Source organism: Macrobrachium rosenbergii, chromosome 43 (assembly GCF_040412425.1).
Source record: "Macrobrachium rosenbergii isolate ZJJX-2024 chromosome 43, ASM4041242v1, whole genome shotgun sequence".
NCBI classification, from domain to species: Eukaryota; Metazoa; Arthropoda; class Malacostraca; order Decapoda; family Palaemonidae; genus Macrobrachium; species Macrobrachium rosenbergii.
In genome coordinates, this window is record NC_089783.1 from 55,833,988 (window position 1) to 55,851,748 (window position 17,761).

Here is a 17,761-nt window from a genome sequence, read left to right on the forward strand (position 1 = left end):
GTCATTGTTAAAGATCGCCGATTAACGACGCGTACAATTAAGTCTTGCATCAGCCTCAGATTTTGGGCGTATTCACTGTCGGGTAAAAATCACTTTTAACTATTTTTCCGAGAATATTCAGATTCTGCCGTCTTGACCATCAAGAAAGCACCACAAGATTTCGGCCTCAGATTTTGGACGTATTCACTGTCGGGTAAAAATCACTTTTAACTATTTTTCCGATATTCACAAAAAAGCACCACAGGATTATTTATATTTATATATGTAGAGATATGGAGCTCAAAATAATTCTAAAATAAGCAGAGGCGATTGACGACAGCAAATGCAGAAATCGACGAACTAACATTATATGCAGAAAGGATAAATAAGGTTCAATCTTTCATTCAAGAACAATGATATCGATTACAGGTTCTCTACATTTGGAAGTTTTTGAGACTAAAAAAACGCATATCAAAAGTGAACTTCCTGAAAAAGATTTGAGAAGCAAATAGATCGAAATAGTCTAGAACGATTTCCATTGCTATACGGACAGGACTCATGATATGAATGATTCTATCCAAAAGATTTTGTCATTATGTAAATAAAACCTTAAGAAGGTAGTTCGGAGTCGGTCAGCAGGATAGGGTTAGAAATTATACCGTAGTAAAACGAAGTAAATTCCAAATTCGGATGAAATTCTTTTATGGAGTTTGAAATAGTATGTTTTGGAGATTTCTCTTTCAATATTTTATCCTGCATAATTTAGTTCAGTATTCAATAAAAGCGAAAAGTCTCGAAAGCTGACCAAAATCAGTTGAATATTATGCTAGAAGTTTCAGATCTAAATGAAATATTTGCCAGTTCCGTTGCCCTTGAAAAATAAAACATAGATCTTAAAAGAAGTTCGCATTAAATGCAACACGATATCCAGTAACCCTCCCCCAAAAAAAAAAAAAAAAAAAAATATATATATATATATATATATATATATATATATATATATATATATATATATATATATATATATATATATATATATATATATATATATAATTACGCTTTCATAGTGTAACATTTTTTTGGTGGTAGTGCGTTTCACTTCGATGTCGATCCTCATATTCTGTTTAATGTTCCAACGGATCTCAATTTTCAGTTTCAAAAATAATGCACTGGAGCCTCCTAATCTTACTCTCCGCTACATCCTGTTCTTTTACATCGCTATTTTTCATTCAGCAGAAGTAGCCGCAGCCATATTCATCGCTGCGGCTACTCCGCTGAACATCTTGACCGCTTCTAATTGCAAGTTCTCAAAAATACGTGAATATACTGTCCTTGTGTTTACGCTTAGTTGCCTGGGAAGTTGAATTGCAGCTATACTGTAGTGCTGGTAGGTAGAAAACACACACTCTCTCTCTCTCTCTCTCTCTCTCTCTCTCTCTCTCTCTCTCTCTCTCTCTCTCTCTCTCTCTCTCTCATCCATCTTTTCACCTACGTTATTCGTACTGGATGTGGACACGTCATTTGCATTTCCACAAGAGTATACTTTAACACACACACATGTATATATTATATATATATATATATATATATATATATATATATATATATATATATATATATATATATATATATATATATATATATATATATATATATATATATATATATATTAATATATCTCGACAGTACACATCTTTTATATGGGTCTTTGTGGAATTTTACTCCTTTCTTTTTACTCAGTAAGGATCCTAAAGCATTTTAAATCATTTTTGACAAGATATTGGTAATTGTTTTTTTCTTGTGTGTTCATAACTTCCAACTAATTTTCCAACCTATTTCAATGATTACTTGTTTGTAGTTGAGAAAATTCTCTCTCTCTCTCTCTCTCTCACATTTCTCATTACCTGAAAAGGTCCTGGAATAGAGTCCTTGTGAGGAGGGATCGATCCCTGAACCTACCCATTGTTTTGCTGTTAATTGCTTATGTAGCCGCTGATGATAGTCAGTCGACTCAAGACGCATGCAAACAAACAAAGAGAAGTTGGACAAACAAAAACAAACAGAAGTGGGATAGCAAGGTTGTCAAAATATACACTACCACAATTACGAGGTGGGATGACCTCGACGAGGTCAAACCTCTCTCTCTCTCTCTCTCTCTCTCTCTCTCACATTTATTTTAAGTCACGTTAATATTTGAAAGCCTCGACGCGTATGTGTCATCGCAAGAAAATCGCGGATTACGTAGCTACTGCGTAGTTTACTGCCATTCAAAGCGTTTCGTATGGTTGCTTTTTTTTTTTTTTTTTTTTGTATATAATATATTATATGTTTCCTATATATATATATATATATATATATATATATATATATATATATATATATATATATTATATATATATATATATATATATAATATATATATATATATATATATATATAATATATATATATATATATATATATATATATATATATATATATATATATATATATATATATATATATATATATATATATATATATAATATATTTATGTATGTATGTAGGTTAGTATGTATGTTTGACATTTTAAAGCTCCTCTGCGAATCGAATCAGAGGCATTTTCGAACAGCACACACGTGTAATGAATTACAATCCCCTCTGAAAGACTGAATAAGGAGTCCATATTTCGAAACAGCATCTACTCAGGTTAAGTGATTTTTCGCTTTAATTTTCCTTATCTTTGGAAGAGGAGATTGGCCATAGACCCCTCTAGTAGTTTGCCACATAGGGATTCTCAATTTCTATTATTGATATCGTTTAGGAATCGTATAGATGGCTCCCTCTCTAAACAGCATTTATATATGTACGTGTGTAGGGTAGATGAGAATGGGAGTTTTGGTGCTTTGATTTTCAGAAAGATTCATGACAGACATGTTGTGAGTTTTATATGCTCAAGGCTGTGGTGTTTTTGTTGTTTTGCATATGCTAACCTAGTGATTTTTTTTCCATAAATGTTAGTTATGTCCTCAGTGGATTTTAATCGTATATTTACCGTTTTTCTGGACTATTGATACATACAGTACATTTGTACTGATATATCATTTACGTTTTAAATAAATTTCCTTCCGCGTTTAATCGTGTGGCTTTATAGTTTGACTAAAAATGTTTTATTTTTCACCTTCTCAGTTTGTTAAATTTAATGTAAATTAACTCTCTTTATTCGTATCTTTCGATTTCCCTTGAAATATATCACCTAGACTACATAAAAGAATTAAAAAATATATATATGGGAAAGCGAGTCTGCATTCTACGTACGTCAAGTTTTCATTGCAACGAAAAAGGTTTGTTTGAGTTTGTTTTGGCGGTTTGTTGGAGTTTGTTGCGGAGTTCGACCTGGAGGCAACACGTCAGAGAGATGTGTCGAATTTGTCGTGTCCAAGACTAGAAAGCCTCGCTTATCGGCTCCGAAGATTATGCCGAGTAATTACGCGATCGTGTGCATGAAAATTTGCCCGCAGATCAACATGATAACTGAATTGATTCTCTCTCTCTCTCTCTCTCTCTCTCTCTCTCTCTCTCTCTCTCTCTCTCTCTCTCTCTCTCTCTCTAACAAATTCTAAATGACGGGGTCGGGACGTGAAGAATAATATTGTACATATCGCACTTATCAAGCCTTGTATTTTTACCATCAATTTTGCGAGTGACTCGAGAATTCCCGTTGCTTTATCATTCAGCTGCACTGAAACGGACTTAGTGATCTGTTTCTTTAATGTTGCAGAGGTACGACTTTGCTGGAACGGCTTTCTTTAAGGTATTTTGTACCCATCCCCCTCCCCCCCACTCCCATCTCCCCCGTTTTTTACTGTTTCATCTTTTTCTCTTTTCCGTTTCGTGGAAATGAAATTCACCCTCGCTAGGTAGGATTCGAACATGGCTTGGGGCGGTCACATACACGGTCTAGATTGAATTTATTTTATTTTTTATTTTTTGTTTTTATTTATTTATTTATTTATTTTTTACTTACGTTTTCAGTGTATATTTACGAAAACCAAAATGATGGGTGTAGTAACCGTTGTTTGGGGTAATGGAATCTAGCGTTTTTTATTTTATTTTTATTTCATTTTATTTATTTATTTATTTGTTTTTTGCTTACGTTTTCAGTATATATTTACGAAAACCAAAATGATGGGTGTAGTTACCGTTGTTTTGGGGTATTGGAATCTAGCGTTTTTTTATTTTATTTATTTTTTTGCCTATGTTTTCAGTGTTTGTTTACGAACACCAAAATGATGAGTATAGCTATCGTTGATGGAGTATTGGAATCTAGCGTTTCCATCTCTCTCTCTCTCTCTCTCTCTCTCTCTCTCTCTCTCTCTCTCTCTCTCTCTCTCTCTCTCTCTCTCTCCTCCGTGTACTCGGCGAAGGCTGGCAATCCCTTTGATGTCTTATTTTAGATATGTTTATCTTTTTTTCTTCCACGGACCCTCGCAGTTCAGTTCATGGTTTACTTTTCTCGATTCCTGCATTTTTCTGTCCTTCGAAGAAGTTGGCTCTGTAGCTTCCATGAATTGAATACGACATTATCAAATTGTTTGTTATTTAAGATAATTATTTATGCCAGCCAAAATGCCTACTCTCCCTTTTCAGTCGTCCGCTAATTATTCTCTCTGGTTTAAGGATGAATTATCCAGTAAAAATAGTTGTATTGGCAATCTCCTCGTTTGTCTGTGGGTAAATCCGCCTGTGATCCATATTCCCGTAGGGGGCTAGTGCCGCCAGTGAACCTCACGTGTTGCACTGTAGGCATTACTTGAGGTTCTTTGCAGCGTTCCTTCGGCCCTGAGGTGCAACCTCTTTCATTCCTTTAACTGTACCTCCGTTCGTATTCTCTTTCTCCCGCCTGACTTTCCACCTTTCATGGTGCAAGTGCTTTGAGGTTTTCCTCCTGTTACACCTTACAAACCTTTTTCTGCTCTCAATTTCCCTTTCAGCGCTGAATGACCGCATAGGTCCCAGCGGTTGGTCGTTGGCTTAAATTCTGTATTCCAGTCCTTTCTTCCGTATGAATTGCTGCTAACTGTTGGAAAAAGCACGTTAAAACGAAGAAGACTGGTGTGTTTCTCTGTCTGCCACGTTTACAGGCACTGTTGTGGACGTTTCCTCCGACTCTCTATTTATATATTTTCTCTGGATTGTCGTTTCGCTTACGTCACAACTTATTGTTTCTCATTACTCGTTACCGTATGATCCTGAATTGTCAAGTATTTGTGCTTGCTTAAGTTTTTCACAATTATTTTTGAAATAGAAAACTGAGTCAGTGAAAATTTTTACGTGCGACTTTTAGAGAAGCTTATGAGAATGTGAAAATGACTTTTAGGAGAGAGAGAGAGAGAGAGAGAGAGAGAGAGAGAGAGAGAGAGAGAGAGAGAGAGAGAGAGAGAGAGAGAGAGAGAGAGAGAGCGGGGGTGTTGGGGGGGCGTACTCTTTGATTATTCCTCAGTAATGGTATGAACACGGCCTGGACATGCGATAATCATTGAAAAATAACAAAAGCGGCGGAAAATTAAAAAGGTGGTCAGAGTGCATTCATGAAATATTTCTATGCAGTTTCTAGGTGAGCTTATTATTATGAATAATAATTATAATACACTGTTCTGGAACAGACGTAAAATATCCTATGAATATCCACGTGCGCCTTTATATATTATATATATGTATATATGTAGTATATATATAATATATATATTATACTGTATATATATATTTATATATATATATATATATATATATATATATATATATATATATATATATATATATATATATATATATATATATATATATATATATATATGAATGCTTACAGCTCAGTCAGTGGTCGTTAGCTCTTGTAGAGCATTGTGTCTGCAGGTTCACAATATTTATTACATATTTTCGTGCCCGTGCGATTAATAGTATCTGAGTAGTGTCACGTTTGATGACGTCATAGCCTCTAAACCTCGCTTTTTCTTATTAACTTAATTCCATAAATTCTTCGTCACTTTCCCTCTGTAGTGAAGTAATTATGAACCTCGTCTCTTCGTGGTTGGGAATTCATGTGGTATATTTTGCGCTAATTCTCTCGTATTGATGTGTGTGTGTATGTATGTGTATATATATATATATATATATATATATATATATATATATATAATATATAATATATATGTATGTGTACAGTATATATATATATATATATATATATATATATATATATATATATATATATATATATATATATATTATACAAAAATGTATACATCTATGAATGTCTTTTACTCTAATACAGCAGTATAATATGAAGACAAAAAGGCCCATAAAACATGGTTTGAACGTTGCAACCATATATTTCGAGCACTTCCTTCTGTGCCCCTGTTCACTGGCAGAATGTGGACAGATGATATGATACAAGAGTATATATACAAAACATTTGTAGGTGTGACAATGTCTCCTTTGGTATGCAGATGGCCGTTGACCCCGGAAGAATGGAAATTAAAGGCATTCCCTTGTGTTTTTTGGCATCATTAACTCCCGTCTGGCGATGCGTCTGGTGGTCGTATTTTCTGGAACACCTGCTTGAGAAGAGGCCTGAGGATTAACTCGTCGATATCATATGATTTCCAATGGCCTCCTGACAGGTTCATATTGTTGGTTTGATTGATGATAGCAGATTCCAGCATCTTCCTTTTGCACTGACAGCTACTTTGAAAACCAGCTCTGCCCCACTCCAGTTCATGGTTTGGTCTTTATCCCTAAGTAGGAAAATCCCCGAATTCTCTGAAGCATATCGCACTGATCTTTTGTGCTCTGTTAATCTTTGCGAGATGGATGTACCCGTCTCCCCCACGTAAATCTCATTATAATTGCTGGGCGGAATCTTGTAAACTCTGCTTCTTCCTCTTTTTTATTTAAACATACGTTAATGAGCGAGCTCCCGATGGATTTGGGGTAATGGAAAATAAAAGGATTCTTAGACCTGAGGTATTCTGTAGCTTTTTGGATGTTTTCGTCGTACTGAAGCTGTATTTTGTTGTCTGTTGTGAGTTGGACCTCTGTAGAATATTTTCCTCCTGACATAGATAAGACTCTAAAACTAATCAATCTCTGTGTAACTCACTACGTGTTTTCTTTGAATGGTAATTTTAACAAGCAAAAATTTGGCTGTAGCATGTCCAGTCCCCTATCCCCCCTCCTAGCAAACCTGTACATGGAATATTTCGAAACAGAAATTTTATCGTCTATCAAACCCCGTAATATGATCTGGCTTGGATACGTAGATGATATTTTTACTTCCTGGGACAGTATCTGGGGAGACTTCAGTGAATTGTTTAATAGACTAAATTCGCTAGTTCCGACCATAAAATTCAAAACAGAACGGGAAAAGGACGGAAAATTGCCGTTCCCAGATGTACTGATCATAAGAGAACAGAATAGATATGCTTTCATAGTATATAGGAAACCCACTTTCGCTGTTTCTTTTATTCATTTCCTAAGCTACCACGATGTCTCCGTAAAGATCATGGTAGGGTGCAACCTATTCCTCAGGGGGCTTATAGAATATGTCCAAATGGATGCCTAGATAAAGAATTCAACACGATCCGCCCAACACCTAATGCAACTGCTCTGTCCACCACACATTATCGAGAAGGCTGTTAACAAAGCGAATAAAATATACTAAGAGAGCCAACTCACAGGATATTTCCATTTCTTGCCTGAATTCCTTATTTTATCTATTGCATCGCCTTATATTCAGGGCTAAATACAGGTAATGCTTGTAAAAGCATGGAAGTGAAAAGTGATTTCCTAGCTTAGTGCTTTGACCAGAATAGAAATGGACAGTGCTTTGACCAGAATAGAAATGGACAGTGCTTTGACCAGAATAGAAATGGACAGTGCTTTGACCAGAATAGAAATGGACATTGCTTTGACCAGAATAGAAATGGACATTGCTTTGACCAGAATAGAAATGGACAGTGCTTTGACAAGAATAGAAATAGACAGTGCTTTGACCAGAATAGAAATGGACAGTGCTTTGACCAGAATAGAAATGGACAGTGCTTTGACCAGAATAGAAATGGGCATAGGCAGAAATATTGGTAGGTTTTCTGTAAACACTGTACTGAACTCATTACTATAGCTGTATGCATTAGGCTATCCAAAATAGTGAGCTCGCACCTTTTCCATTTCCACGGTAAATTTTGTTGATGGTACCATTTTATTTAGTTTGTTAAAGAAATTATTTGCATTTTTGTTCCCTGTCCAAATACGTGTATCGTCAACACTACATGTGTCGAACGATTTTGTTTAATTTCCTTTCGATAAATTCAATATACAATTTACTAAACACTGGAGGTAGAGGGTTACTCACTGCCTTAACCATATTTTGATAGTAGAATTTCCCGTTGAATTCATATTTGCAATCTTGAAATTTTCTTGCAAAGATTGCAGGGGTTATTGTTGTTTGTTTGGCCGTGCTCGAAGCAAAAGAAAAGCAAATATAAACAGTAGTTGAGGTGTTGCCAAAGTTGTCAGCATTATCCTAGAGTATAGTGTGGGACGCAAGATGATATTGGCTCGACATTTAGAGTCTTAGCAGTGCAGGTTGGTGTATTTATTTTCGGCTTTTTTTTTTTTTGAGAGAGAGAGAGGGCGTTTTCTGTGCCGGCCATGATTCGAACCGATTCTAAGTACAGTACAAAACCGAAGTTCGACAGGAATATGCACAGCGGGGACAGAGTTCAATTAACTTCTTTGGCGCCTATTCGCCCCTAGTTGCGCCCACTTAGCCTGTCATTTTTACTTCCCTTTCCGCTTCCTGTCTTCAGTCTTACTGTCCAGCCTGTCTAGCTATTACTTATCAATGCAACTGTGAGGTTTTCTCATACCCTCACGCTTAGATCCTTGTACGTAGATTCCTTTATTTTTTGAATCTCTTCATCTTGCCATTCAACCAACCCAACTCCGCACTTTCCACTGTCTTCAGCGCTGAATTGCCGAAAGTGCCCCAGTGTTGGGTTGAAAGCCTAAATTTCATAGACTCAAACGTGAATTTAATCTCTCTTGATAGCCGAGTGGACTGAGTCTTACTACTGCTTCTTGTTTTTAAGCATAACCCCAGGTTCGATTTCAGGACGGGCCATAAACACTTGACAGTTATAATTTCCTTTTAAGTTATTCTCAAGGGAAAGTGATCCGGTGTTCAACTGTTTTTGTGGCTTAATATTTGGAAATATAAAAGGTCGCGCGTCCATACACACACATATATAATATATATATGTGTATATATATATATATATATATATATATATATATATATGTGTGTGTGTATATATATATATATATATATATATATATATATATATATATATATATATATATATATATATATATATATATATATATATATATATATATTCAATTAGAAAACCGTCTTGTAATCTCTCATTTAATCGCCGCGACCAGCTTTGGGTGGGGCCAGTTCTTCAGTTCCGTGTGTTATTATCCGAAACCTTTTGGCTTTGGATAGTTAATGACTGCGATCAGGAAGGAGCTCCTCCGCATTTTCCAGGAATTTAGTTGTTTTTCAGTTGGGTAAAATGATGTTGCTGGTAATGGCGTAAGATTTTTTTTTTTATTGTTGGGCTGCTAATTGATGTGGCTTACCTTTTCATTTGGTTAAAGGTCATAGTAGAGGTTTTCAAACTGGATTTATGGTTTTTTTTTTTTTTGTAGTTCTTAATTCTGGTATTGTGGATTGCGGCTCATTTTTATCTTAATATTGACAAGGGAACGGTGGTGAAGAATGTTATATATTTTATATAGAAAAGTAAATGATCTGGTATAGAAGGTCTTTACCCCCTTTTTTTTTTATCAATATTTGGTTGAGTAAAATCATTAATCAAAAGTTTACTGCTGAGAGAGAGAGAGAGAGAGAGAGAGAGAGAGAGAGAGAGAGAGAGAGAGAGAGAGAGAGAGAGAGAGGTAGGTAGGTGTATGTCGATATATATTTCCATATATATGGCACGGTGCTGGATGACGCAGATTGCAGTGGGAAAAAGACAGAACTGTTGGGCAAAAGGTGTGAATATAGAAAAGTATAACTCTCAGTATCTCCCAGTATTATTATATAGACTGCTGAAATTATTGTTCCTTGCGAGAATTAAAGTGAACCGTAACAAAATTGAACACATTTCCCCCTCGGGATGATGCTGTGTTGTCTCACAGCTAGTAAGCAAAAATGAAAGTCTTTGCGTCGAGACGAAGCGTATTTTCCTCGTCCGATAGTAATTCGCAGGTTGAAGTTCATGAAGGGATTCGGAGCGTTATTGGGTCATTCGGAGGGGTCATTTAGGTCGCAGCAGGGTTCATGCCGTTATTTGGAGATTTTGAAGTGATTCGGAGGTTCATGAGGTAATCCGCCCTTTTATGAAGCAATTTGTAGATTCAAGAGTATAACAGGTTCCGGCGAAAATCAAGGTATTCTGGAGTGGACTGAAAAGGCGATGGTTTCTCTCCGTTCACGCGGCGCTGCCTTGTCCCTTCTCGCCAGTATTCCAGTGCTTTGAATTTTGTTGCGAGCGTCGAAGCAGTTCACTTTAAAATAGATGTTGTCCCATCGCTTCCTCTGGTTGGTCTCTCCTCCGTCGAAGCTTAGAATTTTAGCTCTGTGGGCTGGAAAGTTTCGTAATTAACTTTGTCTGCATTGATGGAATGTGGTTCGGGTATCATGTTATTCAGCGGCTTTGGCAGTTGATCACTTTTCAGCAACGTCAAAATCAGCTTCGTTGCATTGGTTAGTTCGCGTCAGATCTCTGATTGAGGTTACTGGAACTCGGCTTCTCTTTTTCGTTATTGTGTGATTTATCATTGTGCTGACACACACCCAAATGTTCTTCGTTCCAAAGAGTTTCTTGTGAGAGTATTCTTTCCGAATGTTGTGATACTCGAGCAACGATCGTACCACGAAAGGATTATAGTTACATCGCGTTTAGGTGGCTTATGTGAGTTATTCTTGCATAACCTTGATGCTCGTTTTAAATGCTACCGAGTGCCATAAAATTCCATACACATGCATTACGTTATCGGACAATTGATAGTTTTATTAGTATGTACGAAGTAACCTCTAAACGCTAACTGGCAGCCAGTCATTGTATAAAGACGTCCATGCACTATGTACTAATACTGGCGTTCCCAAGGTCACACACTCAAACCCAGCAAAGAGCACAGCTTCACAGACACCACTACCAGAATAGCAGGAGCAACGAAGTTATCAAGCAAATAGATTCGTAAGGGGGCCCGGTTATCAAGAATATAATCCATTCCGCAACGTTAGGAGCGTTGTTTTGGGCATTTTATCTGCGGTAGACGGAACTTGCGCACAATCCTTTGATGACGATCGAAGTTCTCGTGGGCTCCCTCAGCGCCCGTTTGTAATGTGGGAAAATTTCATTATTCAAATGCCATGTAGTGTGAATCCGGTTTCCTGTTTTCGTATTTTTGCCTTGAGGTTTTAATGTCAGTGGTGAGATTCGCGTTTGTTGTTTCTCTTGTTTGAAACAATTTTTTGAATGGAATAATGAAGCTTATGAGCAGTGAAGATTGTGTGTGAGAAAAGTAGAAACTATGTGAGGAATAATTACATTAGCATATCAAGTCGATTTGTAAAGGCGAGCTTGAATTTCAGAAAATAATTTAAAATATATAAGGTGTGGAAGTATTTGTAAAACAAGCATTGTTGAAGGAGTGATTCTTTTAAATTTGATCAAAGTTGATTTTTCTTTGTTGTTTCTTCTATAAAATAGTTTTACCATCCATATTAACATTCGTTGCTTCATCTTCCTTTATCCCATTGAACCTCGTTACTTAAGCCTTACAGTGACTCTCAAGAGTCTCCTCTGGCCAACACTTTCAACCTCACAAATTTCAGCAGGTTCTCTTCATATGCTGCCATTTTTTTCGACAATGCATCTTCCCTCCGCTAGCAGGAACGTAATGGACCAATGTCTTAGCCTCATGTTTTACCCCAGACCAGTCATTATCCCACCTACGTATTCTAACACGCTTCAGTTCCTTCATAAAATCTTTTATTTGCTTCCAATAATTTTCCTTGTATACCACAGTTCTCAGCAACTACCATAAACTTTTTCTAGGTTCATGTATGCCCACGCAACTGTTTCCATATCAAAAACTTGATCGACACACCCTCTTGTTAAAACCCACTTTGTACCAAAATCCTACCACGCGCTTTCCCTTGTATCCTAAATAATATTATTGTTATGATCCCTCTTATATCACCTGCACGTTTATTCTTTGACAAAAAGTTTTCCTTTGAAACGTTACCCTTATAACCACCGTGCCACAGCATTTCACCTGTAATCCCATCAACTCATGGTGTCTCCATTCATTGACCTCTCAGGTACCCATCTTATATCCTCTGCGGTAACTTTGACAAGCATTCATTAACCCTTTGCACTCTAGTATCATTCAGCACTGCTATTTTTATCTTCCACATTCAACACATCTTCAGAATACTCACTCCATCGACCCAGAATGCATTCACTGCAGACAGCTTATCTAAGTTATATTTATTCTAAGGCCAGTTTATTCATTAACTTTTAATTCTTCCTGTAGTTATTCTGTTTTCTTATCTTGCTTTTCATTGCGTATTTTTTTTCTCTCACTTTCTTCTTGACTATATACGTCATCACGTTTGCTTGCATGCAATCTCCTCTGTCATGCAACTGTAACTTAGATAATCTTTTTCGTTCTTTTAACTTTGCGTTTGTCATCCCACCTTTCCCATCGTTATTCTGCCTCTTTACCATCCAGCACCCACAAGCATTAATTGGTATCATTGTGGTTCTACTTGAGCATTTAATTCGTGCCCACTCATCCATTTTGTTCTTGAATGCTCATCTCACATCCCATGAATCTCATCTCTCCATTAAATTTACAGCCTTTCGCCCTCACCTCATATACTCTACTAACACAATTTAGCAAGCGTTTGCTCACCATTTTCCTTATCCAAAGTTTGTTTATAAACATTCGTCTTTGGAAACTGTGTATTTTCAGCAGTGTATTTTCGGCTGTCAAGCCTCCATCCAAACACATTCTCACACTCACACTCACAAAATTGTGTGTGTTCGTCGTACTTGTCCTGTCGTCAGTTCTGGGTAAACTAGGTTCTCTAAACCTAGGTTTGTATTTGTTTCTGAATGGTGAGTGATAGATGTTTTTCCTTTTAACATCAGTGTATGTCAGCGATTTTTTCCCCCCGTTTACATAAAGTTTGCTGGGAGATACAAACCCAATTTTCTTGGTATACAAATCTTTGCGATACTGAATAGATGTGTTAATGAGATTCATTCTTTTACTGTGCTAGACTGAGAGTCTTTATTTATTGGTGTGGCATAAATTACAGAAGCTTACGTGTTGAGGTGTTTTTAACGTTTTTTTATTAGTTATTCTGGCTGGCTTAGTCGGGATTTGCTCTCGAAAATAGAACTTAACGCAGTGACCTGAAAAAAAGTATATCGAATCGGGGGAATTTTTTTTTCTTCTTTCTCTTAATTCAGAAAACCATCGGTTAAAAAAATACCCCAAGTCACATCTGTGATTCGTGCGCCATCAACACCGTGGCATGGGTATATACGTCTCTTGGCAGTGCTACCTACGTCCGTTGTCTGTCCGTCAACTGTTGTCAGCTTCTTTCGCGTTTTGTAAGAATCTCAAAAAGAGCAGACTTTTTTCTTCTTTTTTTTTTCCCCCCGTCACTCCCCTAAGGGGAGAGACATGGCTTGTCGCGGATGCGGTAGGAGGTTTGTTGGGGAGGGTGTGAGGGCACGGTCTGGACACTCTCGACCGTGGGTGAAGGAAGGAGGCCAGTTGGCGAGGAAGGAGGAGGGCGTCCTTGGAGCTGCAAGGGGTAAGAGCGAAACATGGAGAATTCGTTCGTTGTTGAAGGAGGAGTTCCTCCTCCTCCTCCTCCTCCTCCTCCTCCTCCTCTTTCCCCGATCCCCAGCTGGTTGAGTGTTGTACTGGCGGTATAGGTTGGGCTGGCTGCTAGGCCAGTGGGCCAAGCAAAAGCTGCGACTTTCCCGCTAGTCGAGACCGAGTCGACCGTGGCCGGTGACGGTGGCCTCTATATTCTATCGTTAGTTGTTCCTCAGGCTTGGTGGGTGTCGGATGTTGTAGCGAGAGTTCAGCTCCCTGCTGCTGGAGCGAGCGTCGCTGATGAGCCGCGCATATTTATCTCTGGGCTTTTAGATCTGGATGCAGACTGTGATTCCAGTCAATGGATTTTGTGGATAAATGCCACTCGAATTTTCTTGTTCGCGTCGCTGGTAAATGTTACCAAAAAACGAGAGTGTCAAGGCAGAAATGTGATACACTAATTGACGCACGTTGTCGTATTTATATATACAAATAAACTAACTGAGACTTTGGGATAACATTTCTAGTGCAAAATATGATAAAAATATCAGCGAAATGAGATGACGAATATGAATTTGATTTATTTTATATCTCGTAATCTCGTGAAGTGCAGAGCGCAAGAGACGCAAAATGTTGGTGTGTTTGTGAGTTTGTTTGTGTGTGTGTGTATTCTGATGACCGCTTGTGTCACATTTACAAAAAAAAAAAAAAAAGAATATGTATATTTTTACCTTAAGTGTGCCATGGCTGTTGTCTAGTCGAGTTTGATGTTAAAAGACGGTATTTGAAGTGTGTGGAGGGGCGTTGCTATTGCTGTTTTTTTTTTTTTTTATTTACGCTTTCATTTATGTCTCCTCTCGATCCCCCTGTGTGCGGATAAAAAAGTAACCTCCCCTTCGTAAGTTCCACGCGTCTTAGATTGTATAGTAATTAGAGTAATCACCAGAGTGCTGCTTTCTGACGCGCCTTTGAAGCAAGCTGGAGACAGTGACCAGGTTTTCTTGAATTCGACCGCTTGTTAGGGAGCCAGTTTTTGTGGCTGTATCCGTCTCTCTCTCTCTCTCTCTCTCTCTCTCTCTCTCTCTCTCTCTCTCTCTCTCTCTCTCTCTCTCATACACAGATTTCACGAGGGGTTTAATTTCTTTATGCACGTTTGGCTGTTAGGAAGCCATTACTTTTGTGGCTCTCTCTCTCTCTCTCTCTCTCTCTCTCTCTCTCTCTCTCTCTCTCTCGTATTTCATGAGGGATCATATTTAGTTTTTTTTATCTACATTTGGCTGTTAGGAAACTATTACTCTCTCTCTCTCTCTCTCTCTCTCTCTCTCTCTCTCTCTCTCTCTCTCTCTCTCTCTCTCTCTCTCTTACACAAATTTCACGAGAGTTCATGATTATTACTGCTTTCCTGCTCGTTTGGCGTTGACTTTAAGTCATTGTATATATTCCAGTTTTATTATCCGTATCACGCGAGGAGACCCTGATCTCTTTTTTTATATAATGAATATAATGAAAACTTCCTCAATGGGAAATCTTTAAATTGAATTAAATATTTGCTATGTGAAGTTAGATTTCTTTTGCTAGACTCCGAAATAAATAAATATTGTTAGCCATTCTGAGTATTGGAAATTCGGGTAATTCAGACTTAAAAAAAAAAAAGGAGTGAATGCTTCCTCCTGTAAGGGTTCTGTACAAATGCTACATTTATAATTTTGTAGATGAAAAGCGGATGCAGGTCCATTCTGGGTAAAAATAGAGCTGACATGCACACAGCACTGATTCACTGTCAGCTCTGCGTCTTTTTATTGTGAGTAGTATTTCTTTCTTAAGGACTGTAATTATCTCTCGGTTTTTCACGATGCTGTTGACTTGTTTTAATCTAATGTTTCTCCGAAGATGAACAAATAGGTTGTTTTCTCTTGTTGGCAAGATTAAGTTCAGTCGTAGGGAGCGTTTTTGAATCTTGTTGCCTGCACGGGATGAAGTGTATTTATGAATCATAAATCGTTGATCATATTACTCAAGTATCGAAGGTGTTAGTATTGAGGTCCGGTTTCAGCTTGCAACTTAAGCGATTTATTTCTGAAGTAACACTCGAAGCGGTCTCTCCGACACACACACACACACACACACACACACACACACACACACACACACACACACACTTGTCTTGCTTCATACAGTGGTAATTAATAAGTCAGTGTGTTCACGACTGATTGATTTAGCGTCACAGCAACAAAGGTCGCGGACGCCGGCGAGTTGACGAAATTGGATCGTTTCCTGCAGAGGGTCCTCGTAGTTGGTCGGGCATCATCGAATTTTAGTCTCGGCAAATTTTGGCAGACAGAAGTTACTTGCTTTTTTTAAATTTTTTTATTTAGGTTCAATTAAGGCGTTTGTCATTGCTAGAGCATTTGGTATTGGATGATCGTGTCTTTTCTTTGAAGTTGGATGAGTGTGTCTTTTATTTGGTATTGAATGAGTGTGTCTTTTATTTGATGCTGGATGAGTGTGTTTTATTTGATGCTGGATGAGTGTGTGTTTTATTTGAAGCTGGATGCGTGTCTTTTATTTGATGCTGGATGAGTGTCTTTTATTTGATGCCGGATGAGTGTCTTTTTTTTATGCTGGATGAGTCTTTTATTTGATGCAGGATGAGTGTCTTTTATTTGATGCTGGATGAGTATCTTTTATTTGATGCTGGATGAGTGTCTTTTATTTGAAGGTGGTTGTGTGTGTCTTATTTGGTATTGGATGAGTGTGTCTTATTTGGTATTGGATGAGTGTGTCTTATTTGGTATTGGATGAGTGTGTCTTATTTGGCATTGGATGAGTGTGTCTTTTCTTTGAAGTTGGACGAGTGTCTCTATTTGATGCTGGATGAGTGTGTGTTATTTGAAGTTGGATGAGCGTGTCCTTTCTTTGAAGGTATAGCGTTGGGTTGGATGGTACATTTAGAGGGTCTGATAGACGATAGAAACTAATCTTCGACGGTAACCTACCCGACGAATACAGAATAACAATCTCGATATAAGAATGCACCTATTTTCCAACAAGAAAACTCAAAGTTCCTCGAGTTCATTCAGATTAAAGTTACTCGAGTTCATTCAGATTTCCGCACCGCGGTCCAAACAAGGTTTGCTTATCATTAGGGGCCTCTCTGCGTGAAAATCTCCTTTTCATTGTGTTGTTCTTCCTAGCTTCAGTCCGGCCATTATTCCGAACGTGTAGAGGGGAGGGAGGGCGAAGCGCTCTATATGCGCTGGTATCTTGGCCGGCCGTTGCTTGTACAGACACCTATGAACACGTGTTCATCTTTTACAAGATTGTGAATGCGACAGCTGGTTTGTGATGCTCTTTCGATCTTTTTACACGCGAATTCTCCCTATTCATGTTCACGACAATTATTTGTTTATGAATAGGCATAGACCCCCCCCCCCCGGTTTCCAGTAATGTGTAGATTTAAAGTGTGGCAAAATTTTGTACAATATTTTTTGCAGATTTTTCTTGTGAAAGCAGTGTACAAATAATGCCTAAGAATTTTATGATTGCCTAATTATGATTAATTTTGTATTTCTAATGAATATTTGTGGATTAGAAATATTGCGATGGAAGATCACCGCTATAATGTATTCACTTCAGTTAGAGAAATCAGAAATCGTAAAGAACGATTTGATTCAAAGGTCATCTTAACGTACAGAATCGATGAACATCAACATCGTTGTTCAGTTAATAACATGAAGATGAAATTTTAAAGTTCGGTGAATTGATCATCCGGGGAGGTGAATTCTCTGTTTTTGGTGGTAGCTTGGATGTGGGCTTGAACGCTGGAGTT

General features: G+C 37.6%; 1 protein-coding gene across 3 annotated transcripts in view; it reads left to right on the forward strand.

The window, feature by feature from the left end:
• Positions 1–17,761, forward strand: part of Pka-R1 (protein kinase, cAMP-dependent, regulatory subunit type 1) — a 178,510-nt gene that overhangs the window by 73,130 nt on the left and 87,619 nt on the right. The window contains exon 1 of one of the 3 annotated variants that reach the window (XM_067087373.1): positions 14,045–14,173. The exons of 1 other annotated variant lie outside the window; for it this stretch is intronic. The gene's annotated coding sequence lies outside the window, so the exon portion shown is untranslated. Of the gene's footprint in view, positions 1–14,044; positions 14,174–17,761 lie in introns of those variants that run through there. One more of the 3 variants, XM_067087374.1, reaches the window with a different exon arrangement.